Below are 20797 nucleotides of genomic sequence, written 5' to 3'. Positions count from 1 at the left end.
TCAGTCTGTTAAGTTTTTGATTCTTGATATTGACTCAGGTCATGGTCTCAGAGTTTTGAGACTGAGCCCCACATTGGGCTGTGCATGGGGCATGAGCCTGCTTGTGATTCTCTCTCTCTCTCCTCCTCTGCCTCAGTCCCTTCCCAGCTCTCTTTTAAATAAACAAACAAATAAATAAATAAAATGTAAGGAAAAAAAAATCTGTCATTTCCTGACTTGTTGATTTTAGCCATTCTGACTGGTGTGAGGTGATATCTCATTGTGGTTTTGATTTGTATTTCCCTGATGCCGAGTGATATGGAGCACTTTTTCATGTGTCTGTTGGCCATCTGGATGTCTTCTTTGCAGAAATGTCTGTTCATGTCTTCTGCCCATTTCTTGATTGGATTATTTGTTCTTTGGGTGTTGAGTTTGCTAAGTTCTTTATAGATTCTGGACACTAGTCCTTTATCTGATATGTCGTTTGCAAATATCTTCTCCCATTCTGTCAGTTGTCTTTTGATTTTGTTAACTGTTTCCTTTGCTGTGCAAAAGCTTTTGATCGTGATGAAATCCCAATAGTTCATTTTTTCCCTTGCTTCCCTTGCCTTTTGCGTTGCGGAGAAAGGGGAACCCTCCTACACTGTTGGTGGGAATGCAAGCTGGTGCAGCTACTCTGGAAAACAGCATGGAGGTTCCTCAAAATGTTGAAAATAGAACTGCCCTATGACCCAGCAATTGCACTATTGGGTATTACCCTAAAGATACAAACGTAGTGATCCAAAGGGGCACGTGCACCCGAATGATTATAGCAGCAATGTCCACAATAGCCAAACTATGGAAAGAACCTAGATGTCCATCAACAGATGAATGGATAAAGAAGAAGTGGTATATATACACAATGGAATACTATGCAGCCATCAAAAGAAATGAAATCTTGCCATTTGCGACAACATGGATGGAACTAGAGCGTATCATGCTTAGCGAAATAAGTCAAGCGGAGAAAGACAACTATCATATGATCTCCCTGATATGAGGAAGTGGTGATGCAACATGGGGGCTTAAGTGGGTAGGAGAAGAATCAATGAAACAAGATGGGATTGGGAGGGAGACAAACCATAAGTGACTCTTAATCTCACAAAACAAACTGAGGGTTGCTGGGGGGAGGAGGTTTGGGAGAAGGGGGTGGGATTATGGACATTGGGGAGGGTATGTGCTTTGGTGAGTGCTGTGAAGTGTGTAAACCTGGTGATTCACAGACCTGTACCCCTGGGGATAAAAATATATGTTTATAAAAAATTTAAAAAAAAACCTGCTCTAAAAATATGGTCTATTAATAAAAATCATAAAATAAATAAAAATTCAAACATTTAAATCAGTGCTGTACGAATAAGTAGACTAAACTCTCAGAAGGCTGAGATTTTTTAGGCTAGGTGAAAAATCTAAACTCAAGTATATGCTTTTACTAAAGGAACATGTTAAATTGAAAAGCACAAAGACACTGGAACTAAACAGAAGCAAAATTATGCACTATGCATCTTGAATTGTAATTAAGCTTGAGTGACTAGAATAATTGTCTGAATGCAAGAACAAATAGAGAGTGGGACAAGGAATATTACCAAAGGGCAGAAGTGACAATTCATAATGATTACAGGCTCAATAGGTCAGAAAATTTAACATTTTTAACTACATATTCCCCCAAGTAATGGAAATAATGGAACTGCAAAATAGCTGAGGTATGATTTGGCAAAACTACCAGGCAAGTCCGTAATCATAATTGTGATCTTTAACACCACTCAGTAATTGACAGACCAACTACACAAAATAGAAATAGAGATATGGAAGACTTGAATATCACTATTGACTACTGTATCCCAAATGGTATTCCTAGAAAACTACATCCAGTACCTAGATAATACAAGTTCTTCTCTGAACACATGAAACATTTAACAGTGCAGACACTGAGCTGGGCCAGAAAACAAATGTCCTTCAATTTCAAAGGAGAGCACCCTTTCAGACTATGCCCTCTGACACAAACAGAAGCAAATTAGAATCAGTAAAATTAGATACCCGAGTAAGTCCTAAGTATTTAAAAATAACAACAACACTCACTTTTTAATAACATATAGGTCAAAAAAGAAGAATTCATGGGTCAATTTAGAAAATTACAAGTGATTTTAAATAAATTATAATGAACATATTACATATCAATATTTGCAGAAGGCATTTATTATGCTTAGAGAGAAAAATATAGCTTTACACTCTTATGATAGAAAATAGGAGAGGGGTGCGCCTGGGTAGCTCAGTGGATTAAAAACTCTGTCTTCAGCTCAGGTCATGATCTCAGGGTGTTAGGATCAAGCCCCACATCAGGCTCTCTGTTTAGCGGGGAGCCTGCTTCCCCCACCCAGCCCCCGCCTGCCTCCCTGCCTACTTGTGATCTCTGTCTGTCAAATAAATAAAAATCTTTAAAAAAAAGAAAATGGGAAAAGCCCAAGATTAAGAATCTAAATGTTCACCTTATAAATCTAGAGAAGAGCAAATTAAATGGCAAGGATGGAGGAGGGAAATAATTCAGTAAGGAATCAATGATGTAGCAAATAAACAATAAATTCACAAAGCCAAAAGTTCAGAAGTTTGTCCTTTGAAACAATCAAGAAAATTGTAACAACCTCTAACAGTGACACCAAAAGAGAGGAACACAGATACAAAGAGAAAACAAACTGCTATAGTGAGAATGTAAAAAGGTCTTACCACTTAAATTCCAAGAATATAAAAAATATAACTATTATGAATATCTTCATTCCATTACTTTGTTGAGGTACAAAAATTATCCCCCAATTTCTCTCTCATTCTTAAGGCTTTCAGACAACTAATCTCATACCAAATGAACAACTCAACATAGAGGTCAAGCACTGTGTGAAGTTATCACAGAGGAAAGAACAAAGTAACACCTTACATACAATTAAAATCTGACTTAGGTTCACACTCACAACGCAGATAAAAATAATTATTTACTATTTTAAAGTGAAAATCTCAGAAATGAGGGGAGAATAAGTAAGAAAGTTAATAAGTGAAAAACACACTTCAGACATGAAAAATAAGTGGTAAGAAATACTAGGATGACTAAATCCACTTACTATTCCTAAAAGTAAGAAGTTAAAATTTTTCGTCCTAATTTTAAAAGTCACATGTGGTGTTCAGGACTGGGTGTTATAAGTAACTAATGAATCATTGAACACTGTATCAAAAATTAATGATGTCCTATATGTTGGCTAATTGAATAAAATAAAAATAAAAGGCTGAGTATTTTTTAAAAAATTAAATAAAGGTATAATATGAAATTTAAGCAAAACAAACCTGACGTTTAAAATAGTACAATGTACTAATTAAGTACGTCCCTTAATCATTTGTTCATGAAAAAGAAAAGATGCAAAGCAAAAATAGCAAACTGTAACTCTCATGATTAGATAGGGAATAGGATAACAGGTCTGAAGAGGAGATCATATGAAGTAATTATTAATATCTTTATTTGCTTATTGATTATTTGGCAAACTCCTTCAAAGTAACACTGGCTAAAGCAGACAGAAGAAACATGAATTCACACTGTCTCTGTAGTTCCTAATCTGCACTGAGGCATGTTAAGACAATATAGTGAACTCCAAGGTCTAACACCATGTATTTTAAATATATGTCATGCATGCATAAAATGCAACTTTTGGAGACAAAAGTTGCACTTGGATGACACTAGAGAAGATAAAAATTTCTGTAGTGGATGCAAAATGTGTTAACCATTAAGGGATTATAGTAGAAGGAAGAACTTTTGTTTATCAACTATTAAGAGAGTGAAAAGTCAATCGATAAAGTGGAGAAGTAATATTCCCAATATTTGAGGAAACATGTATAAAGAGAATGTACAAGAGACTATGTATAAACACACACAACAAAAACTGCTGAGTTTTTTTTTGATCATTTGATAAATGTCAGTTAAAACCACCATGATGTACTACCATAAATCCACCAGATTTGTGAAGATCTATAATAATGACAAAAATACTAAGTTTTAGAGAAAATATAGAGAATGGTAACTCTCTTATATTGCTGAAGACAGTGTAAGCTGGTACTTCTTTGAAAATATATTTTTGTGGTCTCTATAAAACCAGAAATGCATTCCATATGCTCTTGGATTTCTACTCCTGTAGTTATGCCTAAAAGAAAAGCACACAAAATTCCATCCAAAATATGTACTAGAATGTTCATTGTAATAGACGTATTTGTTTGTTTTTTGTTTCTTTTTTTTAAAGATTTTTTTGAGAGAGAGAGCAAGTGCATGAGCAGGGAGTGATGGCAGAGGAAGAGAGAGGAGAGAGAGAAAATCTCAAGCAGATGCCCCATGAGTGGGGAGCCAGCTGAACCCAGAGATCATGACCTAAGCTGAAATCAAGAGTTGGATACTTAACCAGCTGAGCCATCCAGGCGCCCTAGCAATAGCACTATTTGAAGTAGTCAAAGCCTTAGAAACTAATTTAAAAACGTTCAGCAATAAAACAGATAAATAAATGGTGCTATAGTCACACCGATTACATGGCATTAAGATGAAATATCTAAATCATATAACAGCATAGCTGAAACCCATAAATGTAATGAAACTGAATGAAAAGAGACCCAAACAAAATGTACACTGTTTATCTCATTCACATATAGTGCAAAAAACAAAAAAGAAAGAAAGAAAAGAAAAGAAGAAAAGAAAAGAAAAGAAAAAAAGAAAAAGAAAAAGACAGGTATTTATTTTAGAAGTCAGGACTGTGGTTATCCATTCATGTATCAGTGACTGGAAGGGAACATGAAAGGTAATTAGGAGATATGGACAGTATTCTAGTATTCTTTTCATTTTGGTGATATTTATACAGATATAATCCATTTGTAAAAATTCATCCTAATTTCTCTGCTTTACCTCTTAACACTCACCACTTCTATCAAAGCAAACCATTTATAACTCAAACCAGATCAAGTCAATACCCTGCTTAAAACATATGTGTTGCTCATGATGTTTCTTTTGTCTGGATGATGTCACCTACACCTTCCTCTAAGTCTTACTCTTCCTAAAACTCAGTTCAATTGTCAACACCTCTGTGAATATCAAAGTGACCTTCCAGGTCCAGAGACAACCCCATGCTTCCCTCTGCTGTATCACATCGAATGGGAAAGTTTCAAGTCCCAGGTAAAAAAAAAGAATGGGTTCTCTCTCAGTGTAGTCACATCCATATCTTTAAAAAAGCAAAAATAGGTTTTATTCACACTTGTCAGTTCCTCAAGAGCTGCATTGGAATCTGATAGCAATTATTAACTTGGAAATATGACTATTGTTTTCTCTATTCTGCCAGAAAAGAGGATTCCCTAGTCTGCAGTCTTGCTTGCTTTCGCTGGTGATCTGCTTTCTTTAAACCCAGTCTGTCTGCCAGTGTCTCCATCATAACCGGAATGTTTCTGTGTCATTGGTGATTCACTGGGGATGACAGGCCCCAGCAATGTGATTTCTGATTTCTTTTAAATTTGAGCTAGGGGCTCTCTGATGTCACTAAGTTCACTTCTATGACAAAAATAATTTGTATCAACATAAAGAAACTTTAGCCGGTTTACCTCAAATTCCTCAGGGAGGAGGAAGCATTAATATATTTGAATAAGAGAACAAGGTTTCATTCATGAGTCCAAACTTGTTTCCATCTCTACCTGTTATTAAACAATTCAACAAATGCCTACTGATTGGCCAGTCCTGATAGAGGCAATGCTAATTTCTGAGACTGCAATCTTATACAAATAATAACGGTTTTGTGTAAAAAAAAAATTAGTTTTAATGGAGATGGCAGTTTAATCATTTAATAAACAAAAGAAACCAAATGTGGTGACTATTAAAAGACAAAATAAATGAAGCTATGAAGCCATTTAACGAGGTGTTTTACCTTATGAAATCAGTGCTGACTGGAAGGAAGCCAATTTCCTTCCCCAGTCTCTGCTGGTCACTTTCTTCTCATGCTTGGCTTAAGAATGGATCTCTCTAAGAAGACTTATTTGAGTAATTCTATTTCACTTTGAATGTTCCTTTACCCTGAGTATACTCAGGCACTTGTATAGTGATAGGATGTGCTTGCTTACATAAAACTTTTTAATGGTGGTTTAGCATACAAATTTTATGACCTCTACTAGTTTACCAACTTCGTGGAATATTCTGTTCATTTTGCTTCTCATAACAACTTGTGAGCTCCCATTCACACACAAGACTTTCCTAAGTGCTCATTTATAGTGCTTAATGAATCTACACTGAGTCAGGGAGATTAAAGTAGAAGAATGGAGGAATGCTTTACATGTAAAATGTCTTTAATTCTAGAAATAGAGCAGTAAAGTATTAGGGAGCTCATCCCCGGCAATTGTCACATGCAGACAGTCACTCTATTTCATTCATTCAGTTCCAAATTCACTCTGTGTGTTCCTGGCTAGGAGATAGTTCTCAGAGGTAGGCCAAGCTTTCTGAACCAGTATAAGGAATTTTAGGACATCTAAGTTATTCAGATTTTATGCTCCTAAGGAACACAATCTGCATATGTTAAATTAGCCAACAGGAAGTCTATTTGCTGGCCTATAAATGTCAGGGAAGCATACTGAAACAGATAAAAGGGAAGTAAGCATTTACATAGGTGATGTGAAGCTTAAATATCATCCCACAGATGAGAACAGTTTCCATCTACAGAGGAATTTAAAAAAGGGGTTTTACTTTCTTCAAGTTTTTTGAAGATCAAAATAATAAATGAAAAATGGTTGCTTCTCTTTTATGTTGCTCCATGTAATTCTCATTAAAAAAAAAAAAAAGAATGATGCATGCATTTAACTGAAAGGCTATTATTTTGCACCCATAGGCCTTAATATCTCCATCTCTTGCATGATCATCTGCTGGGGAATGTCACCTGAAGCCTGGTGTTCTTGTTCAGTGTCTCATCAGCATGTGATGCCTCAGAGCCACGGTGTTAGCTGATTTAATTGCAGACTTTTGTTTGCTGCATATTTTAAAGGGGTCTTCCCATTAGGAATTCCCATCTGTACATTCAGAATAAAATTGTGAAATTTAAGAATGTAAGCTCAAGGATAGTGTTTTAAAATAGTTAATATTGAAATAGAATTATAAGAAAGAGTAGAAAACTCTTACTTTGGAATACGTCTTTATATCTTTTTATATCTTTATAATATATTTGATATGCCATGGAGGGGGCTTTCCAATGTTTGAGCTTTAAGAGCAGGAAAAATAAAGCTAGAGAAACAACTACCAGTATTAAGTACTCACAGATATCAAGAGTGGTATCACAACTATTTTCAGTACATTACCAAGTAGTCAAAAGTAAGCTACATGATGATAGGCCTTTCTGAAATTCTTTTTTGAAATACTCTGAAGATTCTTATGAGACTGTGGAAGGTAGTATATGAAGATGGAATTGATGGGATATAGAAACATTCTTGTCACCTGTCACACAGGAACATGTGTGTTGCCCAAATGGTACAAGCTGATTAGCAGACAATCTAGTAGATTAGGAGAATTCATTAGTAGAATAAAATCTTTTAGTCTATCACTAATTAGTAAAATTAATTAGAAGAATTAGAGTTAGAATTAATTAGTAGAACAAGTCTCTCAAAGACAAACATATTCACAATAATGATCTGTGTATTTGGATTAAAGAGATTAATACAAATTTGGAAATAAAGCAATTGTCTTCTTTTTTTTCTTCCTCCACAGTTGGAAAAATGAAGAAATTCTGAGAGAAATACAGCCTCTGCTTACTCTCCAATCAGTATGAACACAAAAAGTATCAACCAGCTCCCTTGTTTCTGCCAAATTAGTTTCATTATGCCAGAAGATACAAGACTGATCACAGTATAGAAAGAATACGTGAACTATTTTTAAACATGTCTAAATATGTTGCAAAATGCTAGTGTGACGTTACAGTTAGGTTTCAAATGCTTTACTTGACCTTTCAACACCTTTCCATTGGTGCTAGAGAAAGTATTGCTTTCAGTTGGGTGGGAGAGCAGGGTTGGGAGAGCAGAAATAGTAAGATAGCAAAGGTTCTGGAAATCTTCCTCTGTAGGCTGCCCGGAGTGCTGACCAAACTTTGTGTAGTACAGAACACCTCGTGCCCCTCAAGTGCATAAAGAAAACAAATAATAAGAGCGAATCCAGCTTTTAAAAATCTAGACAAAAAATAGTTTTCAATGCAATGTAAGATTTTTATGATCTTAGAAACTCTCTGCCAGAATTGTTTACTGTGGTATTTGTGAGAACTGAATACAAATTAGTATTTGTATTGAATACAAAATAGTTTTGCTGGTTTGGGATGCATCTTAACCAAATAACTATTAAACTTCCCCTTCCAGTGAAGATCTTTCCTCTTGTTATTAAATTTTAGAAAGCTCATGTTTTTCAATTTTAAAAGTCACTTTTTATTTTTGAATGAAGCTCCTAACTTGGCATTTAAAAAAAAATGGTTTAAAAAGCCATGAGGGTCACTTGACAAATGCAAAGCCAAGTAAATCATTTACCATGATCAGAAAACTGACTGGGTCATGAAAAAGTATAAATTTTTATTTCCAAGTGAATTATTACCTACAGTGACTCTATTTAATTATATGAATTTTTATTTAAATATTGGAATTTCTATTAGTATACGGAACACAAACATGGAATTGCCAGATGTGTTCCATGTCCTGGAGGGCAAGCTCGAGATTCTATTGCCCACAACATGAACCCTGGAATAGCATAATTTTTATCCATTTATCTAGCAGACTTCCATTTCAGTGTTACTTCCTTCAAGGAAGGATTTTCATCTAAAATAGGCTTTAAAAATAAATAGATTAAGATATTAACAAATAGTCATTAAGCGTCAAATCTCAGGTAATTGTCGTGGATTCTATAACATAATATTATAATGAAGTCAAACATTAACATTTAAAATACTATCAAGTAGTCATCAGATTATTTCATTTGTGTCCAGAGACAGGGGCAGATTGGACAGAATTTTCCTCCTTTGTTATACTTAACAAAGATGACTCAGTGTGCTTCTTGTACACAGGGTTCTTGGTAACATTTTAACTCTTATCTTCAGGACCCTTTTCAAAAGAGTTCCTGGGGAAACAAGGGAATGTGGACTTCTCTGCAGTAAAAAAAGGCTCCTAGCCTGATGAAACTGCAAATAAATCCGGTTTGATGTTGATGACCTGTGTCCTTTTTGTGACTTCAATTGTTAACAGATAACATTAGCAATCCTGGTTTTAGAGTTTTCTGAATACTGTAAAAATGAACTAGGGCTTAGTTAGGACCTGGAAACCCAAATTTAAACGTACCAAAATTAATATACCAAATATTTCAGAGAAGTTTTTCAGAAATACTAATACCCTGAGTACAACATGGAGACTCTCCCCTCTTCCCTCTCTGTCCTCTCCTCATAGTTCCTGCTCTCTTTTTAAAATTCATTATGTGTTGGGGCGCCTGGGTGGCTCAGTGGGTTAAGCCGCTGCCTTCGGCTCAGGTCATGATCTCAGAGTCCTGGGATCGAGTCCCACATCGGGCTCTTTGCTCAGCAGGGAGCCTGCTTCCTCCTCTCTCTCTGCCTGCCTCTCTGCCTAACTTGTGATCTCTCTCTCTGTCAAATAAATAAATCTTAAAAAAAAAATTCATTATGTGTTGCATGTAATAAAATGTATGAAGAACACAGAATTCTACAGCCTAATGACATGTACTCAAGTAAATGTGCAGTTAACTGAGACACTTAGGTCAAGAGGCTGAATGTAGCCAGTGTACCATAGCCCCTCTCAAACTCCATGTGATGGTACCTATATTTTGACATTTATTCTTTTGCATTTATTTAGAGCTTTAAGTTCTCTAAACACCACTGTTTAGTTTTTCATTTTATTTTATATAAATGAAGTCATACAAGGTGTATACATGTGGGTCTGGCTTCTTACATTCAAATTTTTATCTGTGAGATCCATTTCTGTTGTATGGAGCTGCAGTTGTTGATTTTTAATGATACATTGTATTCCATTCTGTTAATAAAATGCAGTTTATGTATGCATCCTGCTGCTAAGTGGGAATTTGGGTTGTTTCTACTTTTTGATTAATAGATAGAATGCAATTCTAAATGGTTTGGGATATATCTCTGACACGTAGATCAGTTTATCAACTTTTACCTTTCTTTATTTTTATGCTTATTTTTGAATGTCCTGTTGATTAAATCTTGGCCTATCCCCAGACCATAAGATATTCACCTATATTAACTTCTGGAATTTAATTATTTTGCATTTTACCTATTGATTTCTATTTTGATTGAATTTTGTGTGTGATGTAAGGTGAACACCAAGCTTTATTTTCTTCCACAAGGTTATGCAATTGATCTAGCACAATTTACTGAAAAGGACAATTCTTTCCCAATGTTTTATAATACCATTTTTTTTCCCTTTAAATCATGTTCTGGGTTTCATCTAAACTCTCTTTTGAGTTCCACTAGTTTGTTTCTTTTTTTAGGACCCCAAATCCTACTTTAGCAAAAGTTAGGATATGTAGTAAAGCATATCTTCCTTATCTTCTATTTGCCCCATGTCTATCCTTGGCCTTCAAAGTTTCATATAAAGTTAAAGTCACTTGTCAAGTTCTACAATAAGACTGTAATACAGTTTGGAATGCTGTGATTACACTGGATATATGGAGTAACTTGGGGAGTATTTACATCTTTCTAGTATTGAATTGTATTTAATTTTGAGGTTTGTGTTGACCTTAAAAGTTTGTATTAAAGTTTTATTCTCTGTAATAGTCTATCAAACATTGGTATTACCTACTCATTTGTTCCCTTTATCCAGAGTTTCCTTTGAGGGAGAATTTGAAATTATGAATGTTTCTTACATAGTTACAGGAATATTAGGTTCTAAATTTTCTTCATGTAGCTTTGATAAGTTGTATTTTCCTAGAAGTTGTTGGTACATGGCCTATTTTTTTAAACTTATCAGCAGGAAGTTATTCATAATATTTTCTCATTTTTAAGTATGTGTAATAGGTAGTAACATATCTTTTAAATATTTTGATTTTAGTTTTGTTTCTCAATTGTCATTTTGAAAAATCAATTTTAATTGACTCGTCCATTCTTTGTTTTCAATATTGTTAACTGCCATCTTTAATTTTCTTTAATTTTTCAGTTTGCTTTCTTTCTCTATAAAATAGATATCTAACTTAGTTCAGTATTTTTTCTAACATATGAATTTAAAGCTACAAATTTTCTTCCAAGTCTGGATTATTTCAGTTTTTAAATTAATTATTTAGTGCAAAATTAAAAAAAAAACCAGAAACATATTAATAAACTAGGAAAAAGCAATCAACCATAGTACCTATTTAAAGGAAGGAAAACAGGGGAGGAGTCAAAATGGCAGAGAAGTAACAGGCTACTTGGACATCAGGTAGGAGGAGATCGGCTAGATAGCTTATTGAACCATTGCAAACACCTACAAATCCAACAGAAGATCGAAGAGAAAAAAGAGCAACAATTCTAGAAAATAGGAAATTGACCACTTTCTGAAAGGTAGGACTGGCAGAGAAGTGAATCCAAAGCGACAAAGATAGACTGCAGGGGGAGGGGCCGGCTCCCGGCAAGCGGCAGAACAACGGAGCACAAAATCAGGACTTTTAAAAGTCTGCTCCCCTGAGGGACATCACTCCAGAGACTAAACCAGGGTGAAGCCCATGCAGGGTCAGTGTGGCTCCAGGTCCTGCGAGGTCACAGAAGGACTGGGGATGTCTGAGTGTCGCAGATTTTGCAGGTATTAGAGCAGGGAAGCTGGCTACAGAGACAGAGCCGAGGAGTGAGCTTTCAACTTGGGGTTACCTTTAACCGGTCACAGGCTTGGTGAGCTCAGGGCATGACCAGAGGCCAGGGAGACAAGAGTGATTGAGCCCTTTTCTGTGAGGGCACACTGAGGAGTGGGGCCCCAAACTCTCTGCTCCTCCCAGCTGGAGATTGGGAGGCCACCATTTTCATTCTCATCCTCCAGAACTCAATGGAAAGCACTCAGGGAACAAAAGCTCCCGAAAGCGAGCCCGAGCAGATTACTTAGCCTGGTAAGAGTGGTGCAATTCCGCCTTGGGCAAAGACACTGAAAATCACTACAACAGGCCTTTCCCCTAGAAGATCAGCAAAAAATCCAGCCAAGACCAAGTTCACTTACCAAGTAGAATGGCAGAATTCCAGAAGAGGAGAAAGCAAAGCATGGAATTCATGGCTTTCTCCCCATGATTCTTTAGTCTTGCAGTTAATTAATATTTTTTTAATTTTATTTTGTTCTTCTGCTAATTTTTTTAACTTTTACCCTTTCCTCTTTTAATGTTTTTTAACTAGTTTATCTTAAAAGTAACTTTCATTAAAAAAAGATAATCTTTTTTGAACCTTCATTACTATTATTTATCCTTCATTGTATCTAATTTTATTTTTTGTATACACATAGGCTTTTTTCTTCTAAAAAATTTGGGGTAAAACTTCTTCTAATAGATCAAAACATATCCTAAATCTAGCTCTGGGCTTGTTCTAGTCTCCAACCAGAGCAAATTCTCCCCACTTTTTCTTTATTCTCCCAACCAACTTACTCTATCAACTCCTTTTTTAGAAATTAAAAAAAAATGGTTTTTTTCATCTTTATAGGCCTATTCCATCCCTTCATTGTGTTTACCCTTATATATGTTTTTCATTCTTTAAATTTTGGGAGATAGTTTCTTCTAAGAGACCAAAATACTCCCAAAATTAAATGGGTGACCCTGTTCTAGTCACCAGTCTAATATATATATTTTTTCTATTTCATATTTTTTCTTTGTTTTCCTTTTTAAAATTTTTTTTCTGAACTTTTTTTTTTAAAGATTTTATTTATTTATTTGACAGAGAGAGATCACAAGTAAGCAGAGAGGCAGGTAGAGAGAGAGGAAGGGAAGCAGGCTCCCTGCTGAGCAGAGAGCCCGATGCGGGACTCGATCACATACCCTGAGATCATGACTGGAGTCAAAGGCAGCGGCTTAACCCACTGAGCCACCCAGGCACCCCTGAACTTCTTTTTATCCCCTTTCTTCCCTCCCCACAATTTGAGGTCTCTTCTGATTTGGTTAAAGCACATTTTCCTGGAGTCTTTGACACCCTTTTAGTATTTTATTTGCTCCTCCATATATTCTTATCTGGACAAAATGACAAGGCAGAAAAACTCACCACAAAACAAACAAACAAACAAACAAAAAACAAGAGGCAGTATCGAAGGCTAGGGACTTAATCAACATGGACATTGGTCATATGTCAGATATAGAGTTCAGAATGACGATTCTCAAGGTTCTAGCCAGGCTCGAAAAAGGCATGAAAGATATTAGAGAAACCCTCACTGGAGAGATAAAAGCCCTTTCTGGAGAAATAAAAGAACTAAAATATAACCAAGTTGAAATCAAAAAAGCTATTAATGAGGTGCAATAAAAAATGGAGGCTCTAACGGCTAGGATAAATGAGGCAGAAGAAAGAATTAGTGATATAGAAGACCAAATGACAGAAAATAAAGAAGCTGAGCCAAACAGAGACAAGCAACTACTGGACCATGAGGGGAGAATTCGAGAGATAGGTGATAACATAAGATGAAACAACATGAGAATAATTGGGATTTCAGAAGAAGAAGAAAGAGAGAGGGGAGCAGAAGGTATATTTGAGAGAATTATTGGAGAGAATTTCCCTAATATGGCAAAGGGAACAAGCATCAAAATCCAGGAGGTACAGAGAACCCCCCTCAAAATCAATAAGAATAGGTCCACACCCCATGATCTATTAGTAAAATTTACAAGTCTTAGCGACAAAGAGAAAATCCTGAAAGCAGCGTGGGAAAGGAAGTCTGTAACATACAATGGTAAAAATATTAGATTGGCAGCAGATTTATCCACAGAGACCTGGCAGGCCAGAAAGAACTGGCATGATATATTCAGAGCACTAAATGAGAAAAACATGCAGCCATGAATACTATATCCAGCTAGGTTATCATTGAAAATAGAAAGAGAGATAAAAAGCTTCCAGGACAAACAAAAACTAAAAGAATTTGCAAACACCAAACCAGCTCTACTGGAAATATAAAAAGGGGTGCTCTAAGCAAAGAGAGAGCCTAAAAGTAGTAGATCAGAAAGGAACAGAGATAATATACAGTAACAGTCACCTTACAGGCAATACGATGGCAGTAAATTTATATCTCTCAATAGTTACCCTAAATGTAAATGGGCTAAATGCCCAATCAAAAGACACAGGGTATCAGAATGGATAAAAAAACCAAAACCATCAATATGCTGTCTACAGGAAACTCATTTTAGACCCAAAGACACCTCCAGGTTTAAAGTGAGGGGAAAAATGGAAAACCATTTTAATGGACATCAGAAGAAAGCTGGGGTGGCAATCCTTATATCAGAACAATTACATTTTAAGCCAAAGACTATAATAAGAGATGAAGAAGGACACTACATCATACTCAAAGGGTCTGTCCAACAAGAAGATCTAACAATTTTAAGTATCTATGCCCCTAACATGGGAGCAGCCAAATATATAAACCAATTTAATAACAAAATCAAAGAAACACATCAACAATAATACAGTAATAGTAGGGGCCTTCAACACTCCCCTCACTGAAATGGACAGATCATCCAAGCAAAAGACCAACAAGGAAATAAGGGCCTTAAATGACACACTGGACCAGACGGACATCACAGATATATTCAGAACATTTCATCCCAAAGCAACAGAATACATTCTTCTCTAGTGCACATGGGACATTCTCCAGAATACATCACATCCTTGGTCATAAATCAGGTCTCAACCAATATCAAAAGACTGGGATCATTCCCTGCATATTTTCAGACCACAATGCTCTGAAGGTAGAACTCAATCACAAGAGGAAATTTGGAAAGAACCCAAATACATGGAGACTAAACAGCATCCTTCTAAAGAATGAATGGGTCAACCAGGAAATTAAAGAAGAATTTTAAAAATTCATGGAAACAAATGATAATGAAAACACAATGGTTCAAAATCTGTGCGACACAGCAGGAGAAGAGAAATCATAAAGATCAGTGCAGAAATCAATGAAATAGAAACAAACAAACAAACAAACAAACAAACAAAAAACCAATAGAACAAATCAACAAAACTAGGAGCTGGTTCTTTGAAAGAATTAATAAGATTGATAAACCCCTGGCCAGACTTATTAAAAAGAAAAGAGAAAGACCCAAATAAATAAAATCATGAATGAAAGAGGAGAGATCACAACCAACACCAAAGAAATACAAACAATTATAAGAACATACTATGAGCAACTCTATGCAAACAAATTTGACAATCTGGAAGAAATGGATGCATTTCTAGAGACATATAAAGTACCACAATTGAACCAGGAAGAAATAGAAAACCTGAACAGACCCATAACCAGTAAGGAGATTGAAGCAGTCATCAAAAATCTCCCAACAAACAAGAACTGAGGGCCAGACAGCTTCCCAGGGGGAATTCTACCAAAAATTTAAAGAAGAATTAATTCCTATTCTCCTGAAACTATTCCAAAAAACAGAAATGGAAGGAAAACTTCCAAACTCATTTTATGAGGCCAGCATCACCTTGATCCCCAAAAAACAACAAGGATCCCATTAAAAAAGAGAATTACAGAACGATATCCTTGATAAACACAGATGTGAAAATTCTCATCAAAATACTAGCCAATAGGATCCAACGGTACATTAAAAGGGTTAATCATCACGATCAAGTGGGATTTATTCCAGGGCTGCAAGTTTGGTTCAACCTCCGCAAATCAATCAATGTGATACAATACATTAATAAAAGAAAGAATAAGAACCATAGGATACCCTCAATAGATGCTGAAACAGCATTTGACAAAGTACAGCATCCCTTCCTGATCAAAACTCTTCAAAGTGTAGGGATGGAGGGCACATACCTCAATATCATTAAAGCCATCTACGAAAAACCCACTGCAAATATCATTCTCAATGGAGAAAAACTGAAAGCTTTTCTGCTAAGGTCAGGAACACGGCAGGGATGTCCATTATCACCACTGCTATTCAACATAGTACTAGAAGTTCTAGCCTCAGCAATCAGACAACAAAAAGAAATTAAAGGCATCCAAATCAGCAAAGAAAAAGTCAAACTATCACTCTTCGCAGATGATATGATACTATATGTGGAAAACCCAAAAGACTCCACTCCAAAACTGCTAGAACTTGTACAGGAATTCAGTAAAGTGTCAGGATATAAAATCAATGCACAGAAATCAGTTGCATTTCTTTACACCAACAACAAGATAGAAGAAAGAGAAATTAAAGAGTCAATCCCATTTACAATTGCACCCAAAACCATAAAATACCTACTAATAAACCTACCCAAAGAGGCAAAGAATCTATCCTGAGAAAACTATACAGTACTCATGAAAGAAATTGAGGAAGACACAAAGAAATGGAAAAATGTTCCATGCTCCTGAATTGGAAGAACAAATATTGTGAAAATGTCTATGCTACCTAAAGCAATCTATACACTTAATTTAATCCCTATCAAAATCTCATTCAATTTTTTTCAAAGAAATGGAACAAATAATCCTAAAATTTATATGGAACCAGAAAAGACCTCGAATAGCCAAAAGAATATTGAAAAAGAAAGCCAAAGTTGGTGGCATCATAATTCTGGACTTCAAGCTCTATTACAAAGCTGTCATCAACAAGGCAGTATTGTACTGGCACAAAAACAGACACATAGATCAATGGAACAGACTAGAAAGCCCAGAAATAGATCCTTAACTCTATGGTCAACTAATCTTTGAAAGCAGGAAAGAATGTCCCATGGAAAAAAGACAGCCTCTTTAACAAATGGTGTTGGGAAAATTGGACAGCCACATGCAGAAAAATAAAATTGGACCATTTCCTTACACCACACACGAAAAGAGACTCAAAATGGATGAAGGACCTCAAAGTGAGAAAGGAATCCATCAAAATCCTTGAGAACACAGGCAGCAACCTCTTCGACCTCAGCCACAGCAACTTCTTCCTGGGAACATTGCCAAAAGCAAGGGAAGCAAGGGCAAAAATGAACTATTGGGATTTCATCAAGATCAAAAGCTTTTGCACAGCAAAGGAAACATTTAACAAAACCAAAAGACAACTGACGGAATGGGGGAAGATATTTGCAAATGACATATCAGATAAAGGGCTAGTATTTTGGTTCCCCTTTCTCCTCATCCTCACCAGCATCTGCCATTTCCTGACTTGTTAATTTTACCCATTCTGGCTGGTGTGAGGTGGTATCTCACTGTGGTTTTGATTTGTATTTCCCTGATGCTGAGTGATGTGGAGCACTTTTTCATGTGTCTGTTGGCCATCTGGATGTCTTCCTTTTTTTTTTTTTTTAAGATTTTATTTATTTATTTGACAGACAGATCACAAGTAGGCAAAGAATTAGGCAGAGAGAGAAGGAAGCAGGCTCTGCTGAGCAGATAGTCTGATGCGGGGCTGGATCCCTGAGATCATGACCTGAGCTGAAAGCAAAGGCCTTAACTCACTGACCCACCCAGATGCCCCTGCATGTCTTCTTTGCAGAAATGTCTGTTCATGTCCTCTGTCCAATTCTTGCAATAAAGAAATGATTTGTTCTTTGGGTGTTGAGTTTGCTAAGCTCTTTATAGATTTTGGATACTAGCTCTTTATCTGATATGTCATTTGCAAATATCTTCTCCCATTCTGTCAGTTGTCTTTTGGTTTTGTTAACGGTTTCCTTTGCTGTGCAAAAGCTTTTGATCTTGATGAAATCCCAATAGTTCATTTTTGCCCTTGCTTCCCTTGCCTTTGGCGATGTTCCTAGAAAGACATTGCTGTGGCTGAGGTCGAAGAGGTTGCTGCCTGTGTTCTCCTCAAGGATTTTGATGGATTCCTTTCTCACATTGAGGTCCTTAATGAAGTTTATTTTTATACATAAATTTTAAACGAGTAAATTTGAAATACAGATATAAAAGACAATTTAGGTATATATAAATGCCAAAACTGACTGAAGAGTTGCAAAGTTGATAACTTCAATACAATAGAAGGTGGAAATATAGACAATAAAAGGAAATAAAAAATTAAAATAAATTCACTACAACCATTTGAAGAGAAATCTTAGAGATATGCAGAGTAAATTGTCAGGAGACTTGATGAGACATAAGCAAAATGCTATTTACTTTTTAGAGAATCCATTCTCTAAGAAGAATTCCTGTGAGTATGTAGCTTTTTAAAAATATCCACAGTAAATTTGTAGTAACATTTTGCATTTACAGTGCAGTCCAGAACAGCAAGTTCACATGCTTGAAATTGGAACTAGCTCAGTTACGAAGCAGTATTTGACAGTTTTTAGAAGTCTTCCTGGGAGCCTACATGCACTGAGAAGCATACTGATTTCCTAGACTTAGTAGGCAGTAGAAGAAGTGACAGGAATTTATTTATGTAACTCCTGGAGGGAGGCAGCCTAGCCCTAGACAGGACTCAGTGCTGTCAATCAAAGTAGACAGATTATCACTCCATGTTTAGCAAATGTTCATGCAGACTAAAGGTAAACATGCCCTGAAGGTGAGGGACCGTGGAGTGAGCCTGACCAGGAAGAATTTACTATAGATTAGGAATACTTTGCTTCTGTTTCTACAGATATCAAAAACATGGACGCTATTTAAATAATTATTAAAAGTTCCTTTCTCCTTAAGAGTAATAACCAATTTAAAATTAAGATTAGCTTTAAACTTTAATAATGATTAGTTGGGGGAGGGGGGAGAAAAAGGAAAGTCTGTTCTTTTTTTAATGCTTCTTTTTTTCTCTACAGGAAAAATAATACCCAAGGATAAAACAGCATTGTTTTTTTTTTTTTATTCTGAGAAATAGTAACTCTACTGGATCTTATAATCAAGTTTCTCTCTGTCCTGCAGTTTTAATGATTGAGTCACTGGAAAGAGGTCTTTGGTATACCTTGTTGAGTTGAAATAATTGGGTATTCTGGGAATACAATCATAGAAGGAAGAACCAATTTTTCTGGAAAGTCATAATGCAAATTTCCACCAATTATGCACATCCTCCCTGGCTTGCCTCTACAACTCGAAAGTCACATTCTTAGATTGTGGCAAGTTTCCAGTACTCATGGACACTGCATTCTGTCCCACCAAATATAACAGAAAGAAAACGTGTCTTCTATGAACATGTATTGTAGAAATTATCAGCAAATGTCCCTTAAGTGAATTGAAAGACATGTTTCCCCAGGTGATCTGAATATTTTTAAATGTTTTTACACAGTCCATCAAACATTTGTTCTCTAGAATATAGAGCTACTGCATCACCGTGAACGAATGTATTTTTTCCAGGTATTAATGAGATAGGTTTGGATTTAAAAACTTAGTCTTGTGGTTAACAAGAAACAAAGGTAGAAATAATCGGTTCCCAGTACTGTCTCCTCACCTCAGGGATGTTTAAAAGAGAAGAGGCAAGAACTCAGGTATGGACAGCTCCAAATCATCAATAAATTAGACCAGTGACACCTTGAAATGTTTTTTGTTGCTGCTGCTGCTGGAGCTGGAAAGCTCTTAATTCAAAGAAATCTTTAGTGGGGATTCACCACACAACAAAGAAAGCAGAGCTGTTCTGGATAAAGCAGCTCTGAGTCGCCAGGCCTGCTTTAGGCAGCTAAGGTCACATACTATTTTCACATGATGAACTCCTTTTCTAAATTACATGGAGCCCCATAGATATGTCACAAAAGGCTCTTACTGAACCATCTATCTAACCATCATATCTATCTTTCTGAAAAGATAACAACTTTTCCATTAACCTTTATTGCTAGTACAAATAATGACAGTTCCTTTGGTTATGACTATACCCTTGTTTAAACACTAATGTCCTTGCAGGGGTAATTAATTCAATCCATTATCAATTATTAACACACTAAAATAAATTACTTTTCACAACTCTTCCTTAAGGCAAGAAAATAGATAAAACATATTCTACCCTGAAATATTATAAAAGCTTTGACTATTTAAATCAAACTTTTGCTTCATCCAATTTCTGTAAGATGCAAGTCAAATGTATTTTAATATAATTTTAATTAAATTTTATTATAAAATAACAGGTACAGAATCCTGGATTTGGAAGCTTCGTAAAATCAGGGAAGTGGTCAGAGATTAAGACACAATGGTGAAGAGAAAAGTAGTCAGGATGACAAATCTGAAGGGTAGCATGCAAGTCTTGGCACTTGGAATGTTGCCTATCAGTTAAGAAGCTGGTGAGGAAATAATTCTCCAAAGATCCTTTGTCATTCTACATATCTTGTGAAGAGTTCTTGATAGCTTTTGTTCTCAGCTATCATTTCCAAGTTTCATATAGAAAACAGCCTTAGAAGAAAGAGACAGTGTCTCTTTCCAGGGTAGAGGCAGATACATTTCTCTGCTAGGTTAGTCAAGATAATGTCTCCTTTTGGGGAAAGGTAAAGCAGGTTTTCCAGCTCTCCCATACTAACCACGTGTGTTTCCTGCTAGGCTGGGAGTAATACATTTCTTTGTCTCTGGTCCAGAAGTCTTGTATGTTCTGCCACCATCTGTAAAATCATGGCAAGCTAAATTGTTAACATCTAGTGTAAAATCTCACCCCCTTCTACAATCTTTACAGCAGTGTATTAAACAGAAAAGGTCAGGAACAGAAAATATTGCTCCCAATAAGTAGTGCAGTGGGGCC

General features: G+C 35.9%; 1 long non-coding RNA gene across 2 annotated transcripts in view; it reads left to right on the top strand.

Annotated features, from left to right (window-relative positions):
- Positions 1-10809, top strand: part of LOC132002020 (uncharacterized) — an 87360-nt gene extending 76551 nt beyond the window's left edge. For both annotated transcript variants that reach the window (XR_009399749.1, XR_009399748.1), the window contains exon 4: positions 7760-10809. This is a non-coding gene — a long non-coding RNA (uncharacterized LOC132002020). The remainder of the gene's footprint in view (positions 1-7759) is intronic.
- Positions 10810-20797: the final 9988 nt, after the last annotated feature.

This window comes from Mustela nigripes, chromosome 14, assembly GCF_022355385.1.
Source record: "Mustela nigripes isolate SB6536 chromosome 14, MUSNIG.SB6536, whole genome shotgun sequence".
In the NCBI taxonomy this organism is placed as follows: domain Eukaryota; kingdom Metazoa; phylum Chordata; class Mammalia; order Carnivora; family Mustelidae; genus Mustela; species Mustela nigripes.
Note: the sequence above shows the minus strand (reverse complement) of the source record. Positions and strands in the feature narration are given on the sequence as shown.